Source organism: Hyaena hyaena, unplaced genomic scaffold, assembly GCF_003009895.1.
Source record: "Hyaena hyaena isolate Hyena2069 unplaced genomic scaffold, ASM300989v1 scaffold_657, whole genome shotgun sequence".
NCBI lineage: Eukaryota > Metazoa > Chordata > Mammalia > Carnivora > Hyaenidae > Hyaena > Hyaena hyaena.
This window is the reverse complement of record NW_024081290.1, coordinates 803,607-820,260: the sequence shown is the minus strand read 5'-3', so window position 1 is coordinate 820,260 and position 16,654 is coordinate 803,607. Positions and strand designations below refer to the sequence as shown.

The window sequence follows — 16,654 nt, the reverse complement described above, 5'->3', positions numbered from 1 at the left end:
AATCAGCAAAACTGTAAGCCAATGGACAGAATGGGAGAAGATATTTGCAAATGACATATCATATAAGAGTTAGGATCCAAAATCTATAATGAACCTATGAATCTCAACACCCAAAAAAACAATTCAGTTAAGAAATGAGTAAAAGACATGAATAAACACTTTTCCAAAGAGGACATCCAAATGGCTAGCAGATACATGAAAAAATGCTTAACATCACTCATCACCAGGAAATACAAATCAAAACCACAATGAGATACCAGCTCACACCTATCAGAAAGGCTAAAATTAACAACTCAGGAAAAAACAGATGTTGGCAAAGATGCAGAGAAAGAGGAACCCTTTCTCACTGCTGATGGGAATGCAAAGTGCTATAGCCTCTCTGGAAAATACTGTGGAGTTTTGTCAGGAAGTTACAGATAGAGCTACCCTAAGACCCAGCAATTCACTACTAGTTATTTATGCAAAGGACACAGGAGTACTGATTCGAAGGGACACATGCAACCCAATGTTTATAGTAGCACTATTGATGGTAGCCAAAGTATAGAAAGAGCCCACATGTCCATAGACTGTGTGTGTATATATATACACAATGGAATATTATTCAGTGATCCAAAAGAATGAAATCTTGCCATTTGCAACAATGTGGATGGAACTAGAGTGTATTATGCTAAGTGAAATAAGTCAGTCAGAGTAAGACAAATGTCATATGATTTCAATCATATGCGAATTTAAGAAACAAAACAGATGAACCTAAGGGAAGGGAGGGAAAAATAAGATAAAAACAGAGAGGGAGACAAACCATAAAAGACTCTTAAATACAGAGAACAAATGGAGGGTTGCTGGTGGGGTTTTGAGTGGTGTGGACAGGCTAAATGGGTGAGAGGCATTGAAGAGGACTCTTGTTAGGATTAACGTTGGGTGTTATATGTATAAGTGATGAATCACTAAATTCTATTCCTGAAGTCATTGTTACAGTGTATGTTCACTATCTTGGATTTAAATTAAAAAAAAAAAAAGAATTGGGGAAAAAATTGGGTTAGATTTTCTTTAGATGTGCTGCTCTTTTCCCCCATTCCTTCTGCCATTAAACCTGAAATTAGGAACAAACTATGATGACAGTAGAGTGATTCTAAGGTTATCACCATAGAGTAAATGTTAGTATGTGTAAACTGTGACTTGATAAGCTCCCACCAATGTAAATATAAGATCTAATATTCATCATGAATTATGAGCAAGAAAACCCCTGAAACAATAATAAAAATCTGAATAAACATACTTTCTGATGTATTTTGAATGTATTTTAAAATGTAATATTTTAAATCAGACACTTATTTAACCCCACACAAGGAAAAACATCCAAGTATTGAAATACAAGTATCTAAGTGCATCTATTTGGGTTTACCTTATTATGCCTAGGTGATATAAGGATATTACAAAATCAAAGTTTGTAATTTGAACATGTTTGAGATATTGTGATTGGAATGCCAATTTTAAATCACTTTGAATGCATGTCTTTATTCAAATTGAGCTTAGGCCTGAAAATATACACATATACATACATGAAAATGAATATGGGAAGATATAGAATGATAAAAACTTTGAGCTCATTTGTTTCTTGCCATAACAATGGCCACTACAAATCTGCACCCTAGAAAAGTATACTAAGTAGTTAATGAATACCACGATCAGTCATATTTGTAGAGGAACTATTGACAGTTAACCATACATTAAGAGTACTGGAGTACTCATTTTTAACTGTTTATGTTCAAAATCTAAAATACTGTGGACCACACTGTATGTTACTATAGTCTGTAATTCAATTTATCTGCTTATCTCCTGTTGATATGCACAGCATAATCCAATTTATTGTGCAATACTTTTGGATTTTCCTTGTGATGGCTATTATCACTAGAACAACATACCGTTATCTTTTTTGTTGTTGCAAAAGTGTACTCATTCAATGTTGAAGGAATCAAACCTTCTTTCAATTCACATGGGTATTTCTGTCTCTAAATTGCACTTTTCTCCTTTTAATTTTTATAACTTTCTAAATTGCTTTTTTGTTTTTTTCTCACATAAATGAGATGACAATGGCATTTGAAGGGAAGTGAAAAAATACAGAAATGATTACCATTATCTTCCTTCTCTTTACTTCCTTGCACTCTTTGACTGAGTGTGCCTGGATGAGCTGAACACTTTGTTAGCACAAGCTGGGCAATTACTGTGCTACAAATTTCTGCGACAGTGATCCTGCAAAACACCGCTTTCTCAATCTCTCTGTCCGCAATTAGGAGATGACATGACAAACAAAAGGTATTCTTAGTTTTAGTATAAAAAAGAAATGTGCTTTCAATGTATGAAAAAGAAAGTGAAAGTAAAGGTAAATATATGAGTGAATTTAATTTAGGGTGATATGTAACATGGTATGCTGCCACTTTTTTGATGTTGTAAGATTGCATGGATAGCAATGTTTTTGTTGTTGTTTTGTTTTCCTTTTATCCATTGGGAACCAGATAACCCATTTACCTTAGATGATAGATTTATGCATTTTATTTTTTGAGAAAAAAGCCAATAGATTTAAAAAATTCAACTCAGCCCAAGTAATTCTGCTGGCAGACAATTGGATGTAAGAGACAGTCCTCAATAATCACAGTTCTGATTCAGATGAAGTATTTTGAATATAAAGTGACAGTAGAAAATGGCATAGATTTCAATAACTTTAAGAACCAATCTTCCATTGTCTGAGTAAACTCTTTGGTTGGTAGTTATTGACTGAGCATGTTTACCTGTGATTTTACACAGGAAAGAGTATCATTTCATAGCAAGCTGAGGATCCATGAATTATAAAAGGAATTATTAATGTTCAAATAGTACATCCTAGGAATGGATCAAACTGGAAGGTTATTTTCTGCATTTGCAATTGAATAACATATTTGATTTTATTACAAATAGCAAAAACTGAGTCATTTTTAGGATAGTGTCAAAAAAGAAAGAAAGTGTCACTCAAGAGCCTTAGTGTAATCTTAACATATTCAAATAAACATTCATAATAACTGAGTTGCTTTTCTGAAAGGAACAAAAGTAGTCAAGCTCTACTGTGAGTTGCCATCCAAATTTGCTATTTTCACACCTATCTGACATGAACAGGCTGACATAAAGTGAAAAGAATTCTTATGAAATGAGAATATTGAGGAGCTTGCTGATGGATCAGAACACATTATCCAGGATTCTAGCCCAGGACAGATGTGATCTGGAGGCAGGAAGGCAATCCCAACTAGTAAGGAGGAGCCACAACTTGCACTGATGCACATCCACACAGAGAGAGTTTGTATCAGAAGGGTTGATGGCATCAGACATGGGACTTAGTCAAAAAAACCCCTGCAGACCTACACTGGATAGGAAGCCAATTAGAAATGTGCTTTAGGGCAGTACAGTACAGCTTTGCCTATTGCTGAGAGTCAAAAGAGACAACAGTGAAAAACAGATTTCTAGACTACACCAACACCTACTCAATTAGTAGGTCTAGGTGAGGGAGACTCTGCAAATCTGTATTGGTTAACAAATATCATAGATGATCCTACAAAGTGGTTAATAAAAGAAGTGATCCTGAAAGAAATGAAAAACCAGTTATTCATTCATTATTTATTTAATAAAGATTTCTTGAGAAAGTAATACATATTTTTAAAGTAAGTTCTATGGTATACTTGTGATCTTTATAAACAAACAAAAAAACCACCTCATTTGTAGCAACTTGAATTTTAAATTGATAATTTAAATTGTTGACTTAATATATGAAAAAAAAACAGATTGAACATTTAAATTCAACCTACAAATATTTCTCATAAACTAGTACAATTTAATTATCACTATTGAAAAGACTTAGAATTTTGTAACTTTCATGTTTAAATCTTATCAGCATTTATAATTTTAACAATTTATGTCCTATTTAAGTCCTTAAATTGTCTGAATAACCAAATGAAGTTTCTTATGCACTTAGGTGATTCCTAGAATCTAATGAATCAAGTTTAAATGTGGTGAGCCATAATTGTTTTTGTGAATTCAAAGTCAAATTATCGGGGCTCCTGGGTGACTCAGTCAGTTAGGTGTCTGACTTCAGCTCAGGTCATTATCTCATGGTTCATGAGTTCTAGCCCCCAAGTCGGGCTCTGTGCTGACAGCTCAAATGAGATGCCTTTAATATTCTTCCACTCAGTATCTTCCTCACTCCAATTCTCTCTGGTCTCTGTTTAACAAAAACTTCTCAAAGTGTTATTTTGGGTTTTTTTGTTTTTGTTTTTGCCACCACTCTAAAATACCCTTCCTTCCCATCAATCTTTACTTCTTACTTTTAGTTTTGAGTATATGAAGCTTAACTTTGCTTCAAATAATTTGTTACTGTCATATAATAGTATCAGTTTACCTGTTTATATATTCATTTATTTATTATGTTGTCCTCTTCACCAAAGTATCAGTTTCCATGGCAAGGACTTGCAACTCTTCTCCCTGTTATATCTCTATCATAATAATGCTGTTAAACTCATAGCACTAAATAGTATTTTGAGAAATTAATACATTAAAAATCATTAGCACTTGCATTAAGGTTTTTCATACAGTTATACACTATGCACCTAATATTCCTTACACTGACCTTGGCTAGTGACATGACTGGTCTCAGTATTTCACATAAAGGCTTTTGATGAATATAGTTAGTAGGATCAAAGAATCAGAAGGAAATTACAAAGATGACTTATAAAATAATTGGATTATAAAATTCTATTACCCATATTATGAGCAACACATATTTCTATGATTTTAAAAATTATTATCATTCTAAAAAGTTAAAATGATATAACAGTTAGAGGTGCATCTGTTTGGTGCCTACTGCTAATTATTTTGTTAGTGTTCTTTCCTTCACCCACCTAAACCTCTAAGATAAGTTTATTGAGAACAGCTAGCTCTTATTAACTCATGAATTCATGAAATGTAACACAACGTCTGGTACTTTTAATTGTTAAATAAATATTTGATAAGTGAAAAACGAAGTCCAGAGTACAAACAATTAACCTTATATCTTTTTGATGAATTCAAAATGTGATTTCATTTTTGTACCTTCAAAGGAAGGTAATGCAATGTCTTCATTGCATTAATGACAATCTCAAAAGCAGAAGACTAAGGTTAATAATTCTATTTCTTGGTAAACTAAACCACTGTGAATTTCTTTTTCGTCTTCAAACAAATGAAAAATCTTATTTTTAGCTTAAGAATGCTTTCAGTGCTTTTTCTTTCTTATGAAATGTTATCTTTGGAATTTAAATTTTATTTAACAGAGGGCTTCTTCTCTTCATTTGCTTTAGACTATCCCCGTAGTATTGGCACATAAGCTCCTTCTGCTGGTGAAAGTAACTTGTAGCTAATATTCCTTGTATTTTTTTTTTTTTTTTTTTTTTACTATTGGTTTCTCAGGGTATTTTGGGCTTAAGAGTGCACATGGCATTGTTTTTATAAATCATCTTTTAATTGGAAGACAGCTTCTAAAAATGCAGATGAACTATCTCATGTTCTGACTGGGGATTAGCACAGGAGCATTGATAATCCACCTGACTTGATGGCTGTTCTTCAAATGTACTACTGAGATAGAGCCTTTCTGGCAAGCTCCACTTGTGGAGTCTCTTCAAAGTAATCCTTTTCCCAATTAATTGGATTTGTCCCCTCCAGGGTCACTGTCAAACTATGCAATTGGCTTTCTTTTGAGTTCAGATTTTGTTGTATGCATGAGTCCAGTTCCAGACATTTTTCTTTCACTTTTAAACTTCTGACCTGCAGTGGTCGAGACTGTTCACTTTCTCAATTGTAAGATAAGCTACCTCTTTGGAATGCATACCTCCGAAATACAAAGACCAGGTTCTGACTTCTGCACAGCCTCTCCCATTACCTTCTAATTCCATCACTCATTCATTTTCTTGAAGAGAGAGGTGGTGGAGGTAGCTTTCAAATCCTCAAATTAAATCATTATGTCACTTTATAAAAGAAGCATAAAAAAGGGGGAGAAAATACATTTTCTGTATATTCCATTAAACTCACAAAAGCCATATACAGATTTATGTTTTTGTGGAGAGGTTAAAAACATAATATTTATCCCAAAGGTAAATTGTGTTACATTATACATCTTGCTAGGTAAGGGAGAAATTTATATTCTTCAATGATCTTATGAAATATGTGGTCTTTTATCATCTTTAATATACATATATGCTATTACAAACCCCCAAATTATTAACACAAAAATGAAATGAACCAAGTTATATTCATAATTTATTTTAAATCTATATTTGAACTCTTCATAGCTAAAGACAACAATAAGATGTTGTCCCAAAGCATCCACTCATAGATTTGTATTGTTGAGGTGTTTTGAGAGGTATAAAGGCTTGTAAGAAACAAGAGAATTAAAATGTTTGTAGAGTAGAAACACTCTCAGTGAAGCAATATTTGGTTAAATGAAAGGTATTGTCCATTGCAACATAACTAAGAATAGACAGAGGTTATTTTCCTGACCTCTAGGTAATTTTTTTCTCTTTTGTTGTCAGTTTATGTTTTATTTACTTATTTTCATTTTATTTTTCCCTCATTATAATGGTACTCTTACCTTATGATAATAGGAATGGTCCCCATCGCCTATTTAACTCTTCTTCTGACACTTTCCCTCCTTTCTGGTAACCATCAGTTTGTTCTCAAAACACCTCAGCTATACAAATCTATGAGTAGATGCTTTGGGACAACATCTTATTGTTGTGTTTAGCTATGAAGAGTTCAAATATAGATTTAAAATAAGTTATGAATATAAATTGGTTCATTCTTTTGTTGTGTTAATAATTTGGGGATTTGTAATAGTATATATGTATATTAAAGATGATTTAAAAAGTTTGCTTTTTGCTTTCTCTCTTTGCTTGTTTGTTTTGTTTCTAAAATTCTATATAGGAGTGAGATCATATGGTATTTGTTTTTCTCTGATTGACTTGTTTTGCTTAGCATTATACTCTCTAGGTCCATCCATATTGTTGCAAATGACAAGATACATTCTTTATGGCTGAATAATATTCCATTATATGTATGTGTGTGTGTGTACATATACGTATGTGTGAGTGTGTCTGTGTGTGTATAACATTTTCTTTATTCATCCATCAGTTAGTAGACACTTGGGCTGCCTCTGTATCTTGACGACTGTAAATAATGCTGCTATAAACATAGGAGTATATGTATCCCTTTGAATTTTGTATTTGGGTAAATACCCAGTAGTGCAATTGCTGGATCATAAGGTAGTTCTATTTTTGACTATTTGAGGAACCTTCTTCATGATGTTTTCTGCAGTGGCTGCATCAGTTTGCATTCCACCAACAGTGCAAGAAAGAGGTTTCTTTTTGTCCATTTTTTCACCAAGACTTCTAATGTCTTGTGTAATGGATTTTAGCCATTCTGACAGGTGTGAGGTGTTCTATCATTGTAGTTTTCATTTGTTGAGCATTTTTTCATGTGTCTCTTAGATATCTGTATGTCTTCTTTTGGAGAAATGTCTGTTCACGTCTTCTGCCCATTTTTAAATTAGTTTAGTTTTTTGGGTGTTTGGCTGTATCTATTCTTTAAAATATTTATGTGAATATATCTATATACTTTCATTTATCTTGAGTAAATAGCTCATGGTAGGTGTACAGTTCATTTTTTTTAAAGCAATTGACATTTTTCCTAAGTCGTCTATCACTGTGAATTCCTTCCAGAAATGTGAAAGACTTTTTTCATATCTTTTCCAGAACTTGGTATGGTTTAAATTTATCCATTCTAATAGATATATAGTTTTATCTCATTGTTATAATTTGTATTCCTAAATGACTGAGGATGTGTAGCATCTCTTCATATGCTTATTTCCTATCTGTATATATTATTTGATGAAATGTTAAAGTATTTTGCCAATGTTAATTTTTGTTGTTGTTGCTTTCTTATTAAGTTTTTAATAGACTTGAGAGATTTGGAATATACACAATTTACAAATAATTTCTCCCAATCCCTATTTTGTCTTTCCATTACCTTAGTGTTTTGGGTGTTTGTTGTTTTTGGACAACATACATTTTAATTTTTATTAAGACCAATTTGTCAACTTCTTTTTTATGGACTGTGCTTTTGATACCACAGAAATTGATGTCTTTTAATAGATTACAAAGATCTTCTCCTATGTTTTCTTCTAGAAGTTTTACAAAACATTTTGTAAAATGTTTGGAATTACAAAACATTTTGAGTTTAATTTTGTATATGCTGCGAAGTGTAGCTGAAAGGCTGTTTTTGGGGCGCCTGGGTGGCTTAGTCAGTTAAGCGTCCGACTTTCGCTTAGGTCATGATCTCGCGGTTCGTGGATTCGAGCCCCGTGTCGGGCTCTGTGCTGACTGTCGGCTCATAGATGTTTTAAGTGGTAGAGGTAGAAAGCAGACTCATATGACTTATGCTCTTTATAGCATGCCCATAATGAGGGATTAAATCATAGCATCAGGTGGGGTGCCTCAGTCGCTCAGTCAGTTGAGCATCTGACTTTGGCTCAGGTCATGGTCACATGGCTAGTGAATTCATAGTTCATGAGGTCATGGTTCCTGAGCTTGATCCTTGCATCAGGCTCTCTGTTGTCAGTGTAGAGTCCACTTTGGATCCTCTGTAACCCACTATCTCTGTCCCTCCCCCATTCAAGCTCGCACTCTGAAAAATAAACATTTTTAAAAATCATAGCATTATTTTGAATTGACAACCACAATACTTTGGCCTATTGCAGTTCTATGATTGCTCAGATGAACCAATATTTCCAATTTTCTTCTTCAAAATATAATCAGTTGCTTAAGCTATAGTTACAAAAGGAAAGTGAAGAAGAGAGAGGTAATATATTGTGAATTATGATCAGATAGTCTGCAAGTCTAAATTGTAAAAAGCTAAACAAAATCCACTTCCTCCTCACTATGTAATTTTTCTCTTAATATAGATTATAAAGTCATTTTTCTTAAATTTTAAGTATATAAAGCCTGATATAATAGAACTAATTTAAGTGAAGCTACAAGTTTCACTGTCCCCCACAACATGAATGCCTTCCTCAGTGATCCCATAGAAGCAACATGACTAATGTATCCTGGAGAGAGTAGCCATTCATTGATCAATGGCAGTGCTTTTGGCATACAGTCTCAGTCAGCACTTTGCCTCATTTCCAAAGTAGAGGACATCTGGCAAAATTCAGAGTCAAGAGAGGTGATTGGCTCTGGGAAACATAACTGCTCCATGCCCTGGACTCCACTCAAATCCCAGGTCGTTCGGTGTACTCAGGCATGTGAGCACTCCTGCATATGTGTCATACAAAGTCTTAACAGTCAAAACAAATATCTCTCCATATGTATCACTCTAGAATTTCTACACAGAGTGGGGTTCTTACAAGGACATTGTGGTAATAATTTCAATAAACCCTATGAAGATTAACTTTCAGCATCTTGAGTGGAAGACTATTTTAAAACACAGGTTCAATAAAATCTAAATTTCCCACTAATCTCTAGCTTATTATTATGGTAGTGTGATTCCAGGTATGACATCGACATGCATTTGATCTAATTTTTTTTACAATACACTTAAGAATATTAGATTCAGTTCCATGGTATTAAAGGTTCTGTAATTCAAGATATATTTTTTTATTCATCCATTTTTTCTGCATTCAATACTATAGGACAGAAAATTGCACCAAAGTTAACACAGATATTCTTATCCCAGATCTCAGGGTCCTACTCCAACTGTATCTCTGTCCTTACTTTAACCTCAGAGACTTGCCAGTGCCCTATATATTTAGTTTTACTTGTAGCATTTCTCTTCTTACGGTCAGAGCTGGAGCATGAGTTTGAGCACAGACTTGCCTTTCGATGCAGGAGATCAGAGTCTGTTTACAATGTGATAGAAGTTATTTAGCTTCTATATCATGTTTAAGATAACAACTGGTTAACCTGGCCTTGTTATTTTCTTCCGTAAGTGGTTCAATGAAACTTAGTCACAAATAACTAACTCCACATTCCTTATCATCATCACTGCTCTCATCTCTCTCCATTGCTAGAGGTATTGTATAAGTCATGGACCCCCTCCTCATATGTGTTATATTCCAACTGATCACATATGAAAGTTGCAGTAATTGTGATGCTTCAGCTCACCAAGGCTTATCACAACCCACTTACCACCTGTGATGTAATCCTAATTGTCATCTGGATAATAGATTATCCAGTTTCTAAATTTTATCCTGAAAAACTGCTTCCACAATCCATGACTGTTAATACCTGTTCTTAGTTTGGGTTTTGCTAGAAGAAGATACTTAGGCAAGGGATTTAATGCAAGTAGTCTTAAAAGAAGATCATCCTGTTAAAAAGTCTGAAGGCAAAGAAGGGAAACTGAAAGGGAAATGCAGGTAATAGAGGGTATCTTTTTATTGGATTATCATCATAGGCAAAATTTTCTTAACGCCACTGAAGAACTCAGAGCTAATAAAAAACATGAGTTTCAGAATGATCCCAGTGGCAGGGCAAAAAACAAAGCAAAGCAAAGCAAAATTAAACAAAACAACAACAATAACAACAAAATTCAGGTAATTCCTATCAAGCTTGTATCAAAGTCTGCTCTTTGGGCTTCTCTTTTTCTCTCATATTCAGCTTACCTTGTGCATAGGCAGAGACGACTTCTCCAGAGGATTTCTCAAAAAACTTTCAGGAGAAGAGATAGAGATGTTGGTGGTGAAAGGGTGGCCAGAATGCATTGAAAGAGAAGGCACAAGAGGAGTATAGAGGGCACTATAAGTATCTGTTACCGTTACAGTCTGTCTGAATCTTTGTACATATTCATTTCTTTTTCATTTTATTTGTTTTCTTATTCTATGCTCCATGTTACCTGTTGAGCTTTTAAGAGATCTATTTTCTCTTTTGCTCTTGTAATGAATCTTTATTTCTGAAATGATTTTCCCACCAATCTCTTTCCTAAATTCTTGTCATTTATAATTCCTGTGTTTTCTAGATACTACCTCTTGTTTGCCTATGTGAGCACCTATATGTGCTTTGAGTTGTTTCATCATAATTGTAATTGCTTTATTAATTTTTCAAATTCATGTTGGACTGTTATGGTACAGTGTTCCTGTATTTCAGGATAAATTTCATGTCTTTTTGTTTTCACTACTGGGAGAAATTGATGCTTTTTTTTCTTTATGCAATTTTTATATACATGCTGCAGTTTGATTTTATATTGTTAATACTTGAACAAGTTGAGGTTTTATGATCATTTATTAGGAGAAAGTTCTCATGATACTTTCTGCCATATGGTTTCAATTAATATGCAAGTTCAAGGTTTTTTTGTTTGTAGGTTTGTTTTTGTTTTTGTCTATTCAATTTGTTTCTCAGCATGGCTTATAGGAAAATAAGTAGGTGGATTCAGATCCAGAACATGTAACTATTGGGAAGTGTTTCTTTGTTTTCATTTTGTTTTGTTTTGTTTTGTTTTTTGACTTCTATGTGACCTTCAGCAAGTCACATAACCTCAATCAGCCTCAGTTTCCGCTCTATAAAATGATATTAATAGCAGTATAAAAATAATAATGGCTACTATTTGGGGGGCATTTGTTAAGAGCCAGCTGCTGTGCTAAGCACTTTGCTGACATCACAGTATGCATACAGTGAGAATAATAATGCCCACCTGCTCTGGTTCCTCTGCATCTTCAGTGATTTTGAATACATATACTGCATCTAGCCAGAAGCCTAGCTCATTGTGGTCAATAAATGGCAGTACTGTTCTCCTATCTCTCCTTTTCCCTCTTCTCAGCTCTAAGCAGTGTTTCAGTGAATCATTTAATGATTTATTTAACAATTTTATTTTTCATTTTCATTTCATTAAGAATTTGTACTTAGTGATTTCAACATTTTTTTCAGACACTTATGACCCTTGATTTTTAAAACCTTTTTTTAGATAACTGTAGATTCACATGCAATTGTAAGAAATAATACAGAGGAACCACATATATACTCATATGTATACTTCATAGGAGTTACCAAGAGTGGTAACATTTTACATAGTTATTGAACAATATCACAACCAATAGCATCACAAAAGGATATTTATAGCTACCATCATTTTTAGTTTTAACCAGATCTACACGCTGTGTGTCTTTAATTCCATAGGATTTTCATATTATGTAGGTTTCTGTCAGAACTGCCACTGTGAGAATATAGAATTGTTCCATCACAATGATCCCTTGTGCCACTCATTTTTGCCATCGCTACTTCCCTCCATCTCTCCACTCTAACTCCTAGAAGAAGCTAATCTGTTCTTCATCTCTATAATTCATCCTTTCACAATTGTTACAAGAATGTAATCATATAGTATGTAACCTTTGAGATTGGCTTGCCATTAAACATAATTAAATTGAGATCCATTAAAATTGTAGTGGATATTGATGGCTGTTCCTTTTTTATTGCTGAATGGTATTCTGTGGTATGGATGATTTAGCACAGTTTTTTAAACAATTGATTTCATTCTTTATGTATTGGAATATCAGCATATTTATTTTGGACCAGTTTCATATTATAATTCTTTTCTTTTAGAGACAGAGAGTGCAAATGTGGGGTAGAGGGGTAGAGGGAGAGGAGAATCTCAAAAAGGCTCCATGCTTAGTGTAGTGCCTGACACAGGGCTTGATCCCATGACTCTGGGATCATGACCTGAGCAGAAATTAAGAGTCGGACACTCAACCAACTGAGCCACCCAGGTGCCCCTATAATGTTGTTTTTAACTAGTGGAGTTCAAATTCTCCACTTCATTCCATCCTCTAACCTTTCTCTCACAGGGGTTACCAACTCATGAAGGTTTCAAACTCTGGTCATGACGTTTTTGTTTTTCTTTAGCTAAACAAAATACCTTCACAGGTAGTTTGAGTACCTTATACCAACCAAATAATCCTGATTTCACCTTCCCACTTGCTCAGTTATCTCACTTATAAGTAAGCATACATAAGCGTATATGCACGCAGAAGATATATACATAATAATATATAGTTGAATACATTGTTGCTATCATTATTTTGAACAAACTTATCTGTTAGATCAATTAAAAATTAAAAAAAAACATTTTATTTTACCTTTGCTATTCTCTCTTCAATAATCTTCCTTTCTTGGGGCGCCTGGGTGGCTTAGTCGGTTAAGCGTCTGACTTTCGCTTAGGTCATGATCTCGCGGTTTGTGGGTTCAGGCCCCGCGTCGGGCTCTGTGCTGACTGCCAGCTCAGAGCCTGGAGCCTGTTTCAGTCTGTGACTCCCTCTCTCTCTGACCCTCCCCTGCTCACACTGTCTCTCTCTCTCTGTCCTAGAAATAAAAAAAAAAAAAATTAAATAATCTTCCTTTCTTATGTAGATCTGAGTTTCTTACATTATTTGTCTTCTCTCTAAAGAATTTCTAGCATTTCTCACAACATTATCAACTGGCAAAAGATTTCCTCATTTTTTTGTCTGAGAAAGTCTATTTCTCCTTCATTTTTGAAGGATGATTATTCAGGTTACGGAATTCAAGGTAGCTGGGGTTTTGTCTATCTACTCTTTAAATATTTCACCCCATTCTCTTCTGGGCTGCACAGGTTTTAAGAAGTCAGCTGCAGTTCTTTTCTGCACTACCCAGGGAAGGGTCCATATGGTTGTTTTGTGCTCCATCATAACTTAAAGGGAAATTTTCACAATGTTCAGAGCCCTTAATGTCCACCAGATGAAAGAGGAGGATGTCCCCAAATTTCTTGCAGCAGGAACCCACTTGACAACTAAATAGAACAGTACATCTACAGAAGGAAAAGTGATGGTATCTCCACCACAAATCTGATGGGAACCTGGAAGACACTTCTGTTGGCAGCTCGTGCCATTGTTGCCATTGAAAACCCTGCTGATATCAGTGTCATGTCACTCAGGAACAGTGGCCAGTGACCTGTGCCGATGTTTGCTGCTGCTACTGGAACCGCTGCTGTAGCTGGCTGTTTCACTCTGGCACCTTCACTAACCAGATCCAGGTAGTCTTCTGGGAGCCAAGACTTCTGGTGGTTACTGATCCCAGGGCTGATGACCAGCCAGTCACAGAGGCATCTTATATTAACCTGCCTACCATCGCCCTGGGTAACACAGACTCTCCTCTGCACTATGTGGACATTGCCATCCCTTGCAACACAGGAGCTCACTCAGTGAGTCTAATGTGGTGGATACTGACGTGGGAAGTTCTGCACATGCGTGGCATCATTTCTTGTGAACACCCACGGGAGGTCATGCCTGATCTCTACTTCTACAGAGATCCTGAAGAGATTGAAAAGGAAGAGCAGACTGCTGCTGGAAAGGCTGGAAATTCCAAGGAGGAATTTCAGGGTGAACGGACTGCTCCAGCTCCTGAGCTCACTGCTGCTCAACCTGAAGTTGCAGACGGGTCTGAAGATGTGCAGGTGCCTATGTGCCTTTCAGCAGTTCCCTATGAAGGACTGGAGCACTCAGCCGACCACTGAAGACTGCTCTGCAACTCGCACTCCTCAGGCCACGGAGTGGGTAGGAACAACCACTGAGTTGCCTTAGGCTGCTCTTCTACAGAGGCAAATAAACAGATGGAAAATAAAGTTTTTGAAAAAAAAAACTCAGATGGAGTTCTTATTTCTCTTCTTTTACAGGAAAGATGTTTTCTCCTCTCTGGCTTCCTTCAGGAATTTTTTTTTTCCTGTATTTGATAATTATATGCTAACATAGTGGGTTTTTTGTTTTGTTTTGTTTTTTTGCTTTTGTTTTGTTTTTTGCATATATTCCATTTGGTATTCTCTGAGCTTCCTGGATCTGTGATTTGGTCTCTGACATTAATTTGAGTAAATTATCAGTCATTATTTTTAAAAATATTTCTTCTGTTCCTTTCTTTTCCTTTTGGTTTTCTTATTATGCGTATGTTATACCTTTTGTAGTTGTCCCACAGTCCTTGGATATTCTGTTCTATTCGGCTTTATTTTTTTTTCAATATTGTTCTTTTTGCATTTCAGTAGTGGAGGTTTCTATTGACATGTCCTCTAGCACAGAGATTAGTTCCCCAGCCAAATGGAGTCTACCGGTAAGTTTGTCATAGGCATTCTTCATTTCTGTTACATTTTTTGACCTATAGCATTTATTTTTGGTTATTTCATACGATTTCCATATTTCTGCTTACATGAGCCCACTTTTCTTTTACTTATTTAATTAATTGCAAGTTAGTTACCATATTGTGTAGTGTTGGCATCTGGAGTAGAACCCAGTGATTCATCACTTATATATAACACCCAGTGCTCCTCCCAACAAGTGACCTCCTTAATGCCCATCAGCCAGTTAGTTTATCCTCCCACCTCCTCTCCAGCAATCCTCAAATTGTTCTCTGTAGTTAAGAGTCTTTAATGGTTTGCCTCCCTTTCTGTTTTTATATTATGTTGCCTTCCTTTCCCCTATGTCCATCTGTTCTGTTTCTTAAATTCCACACGAGTCAAATCATATGATACTTATCTTTCACTAACTGACTTATTTTGCTTTGCGTAATACATTTTAGATCCATCCACATTGCTGCAAATGGCAAGATTTCATTCTTTTTGATTGTTGAGTAATATATATATATATATATATATATATATATATATATACCACATCTTCTTTATTCATCAGCAGGTGGACATTTGGGCTCTTTCCATACTTTGGCTATTATTGATAGCACTGCTTTAAACATTGAGGGGCATGTGCCCCTTCAAATTAGCATTTTTGTATCCTTTGGATAAATACCTAGTAGTGCAATTGCTGGATCATAGGGTACTTTTATTTTTCAATTTTTTGAAGAACCTTCTACTGTTTTCCAGAGTGGCCGCCCCAGTTTGCATTCCCACCAGCAGTGAAAAGTGTTCCTCTTAGTCCACATCCTCGCCAACCATCTTTTGTTTCCTGAATTATTAGTTTTAGCCATTTTGACAAGTCTGAGGTGATATCTCATTGTGGCTTTAATCTGTATTTTTCTAATGATGAATGATGAGTCATGTGCCCATTAGGCATCTGGTTATCTTAATGGTAAAGTGTCTAGTCATGTCTTTTACTTATTTATTCACTGGATTATTTATTTTTTTGGGTGTTGAGTTTGATAAGTTCTTTATAGGATTTGGATACTAACCCTTTATCTCATATATCATTTGCAAATATCTTTTCCCATTCTTTCAGCTGTCTTTTGGTTTTGTTGTTTTACTCTTTGAGCAATATGATACTCTATGTGGAAAACCTGAAAGACTCCTCCAAAATAACTGCTAGACCTGATACATTAATTCATCAAAGTCACAGGATATAAAATCAATATACAGAAATTGGTTCGATTTCTATACACCAATAATGAAGCAGCAGAGATATCAGGGAATCAATCCCATCTACAATTGCACCAAACACCATATGATACCTGGGAATAAACTAACCAAAGAGGTAAGAGATATGCATGCTGAAAACTATATGCATGACAGAAAGAACTGGAAAAACATTCTATGCTCATGGATTGGAAGAACAAATATTGTTAAAATGTCTATAACTACTCAAAGCACTCTACGCATTCGGTGCAATCCCTATCAA

The 16,654-nt window shown here is 35.1% G+C and overlaps 1 pseudogene; it reads left to right on the top strand.

Moving 5' to 3' along the window:
* The first annotated feature begins 13,754 nt into the window (after positions 1-13,754).
* On the top strand, positions 13,755-14,623 carry LOC120219972 (annotated as a pseudogene).
* The last annotated feature ends 2,031 nt before the right edge of the window (positions 14,624-16,654 follow it).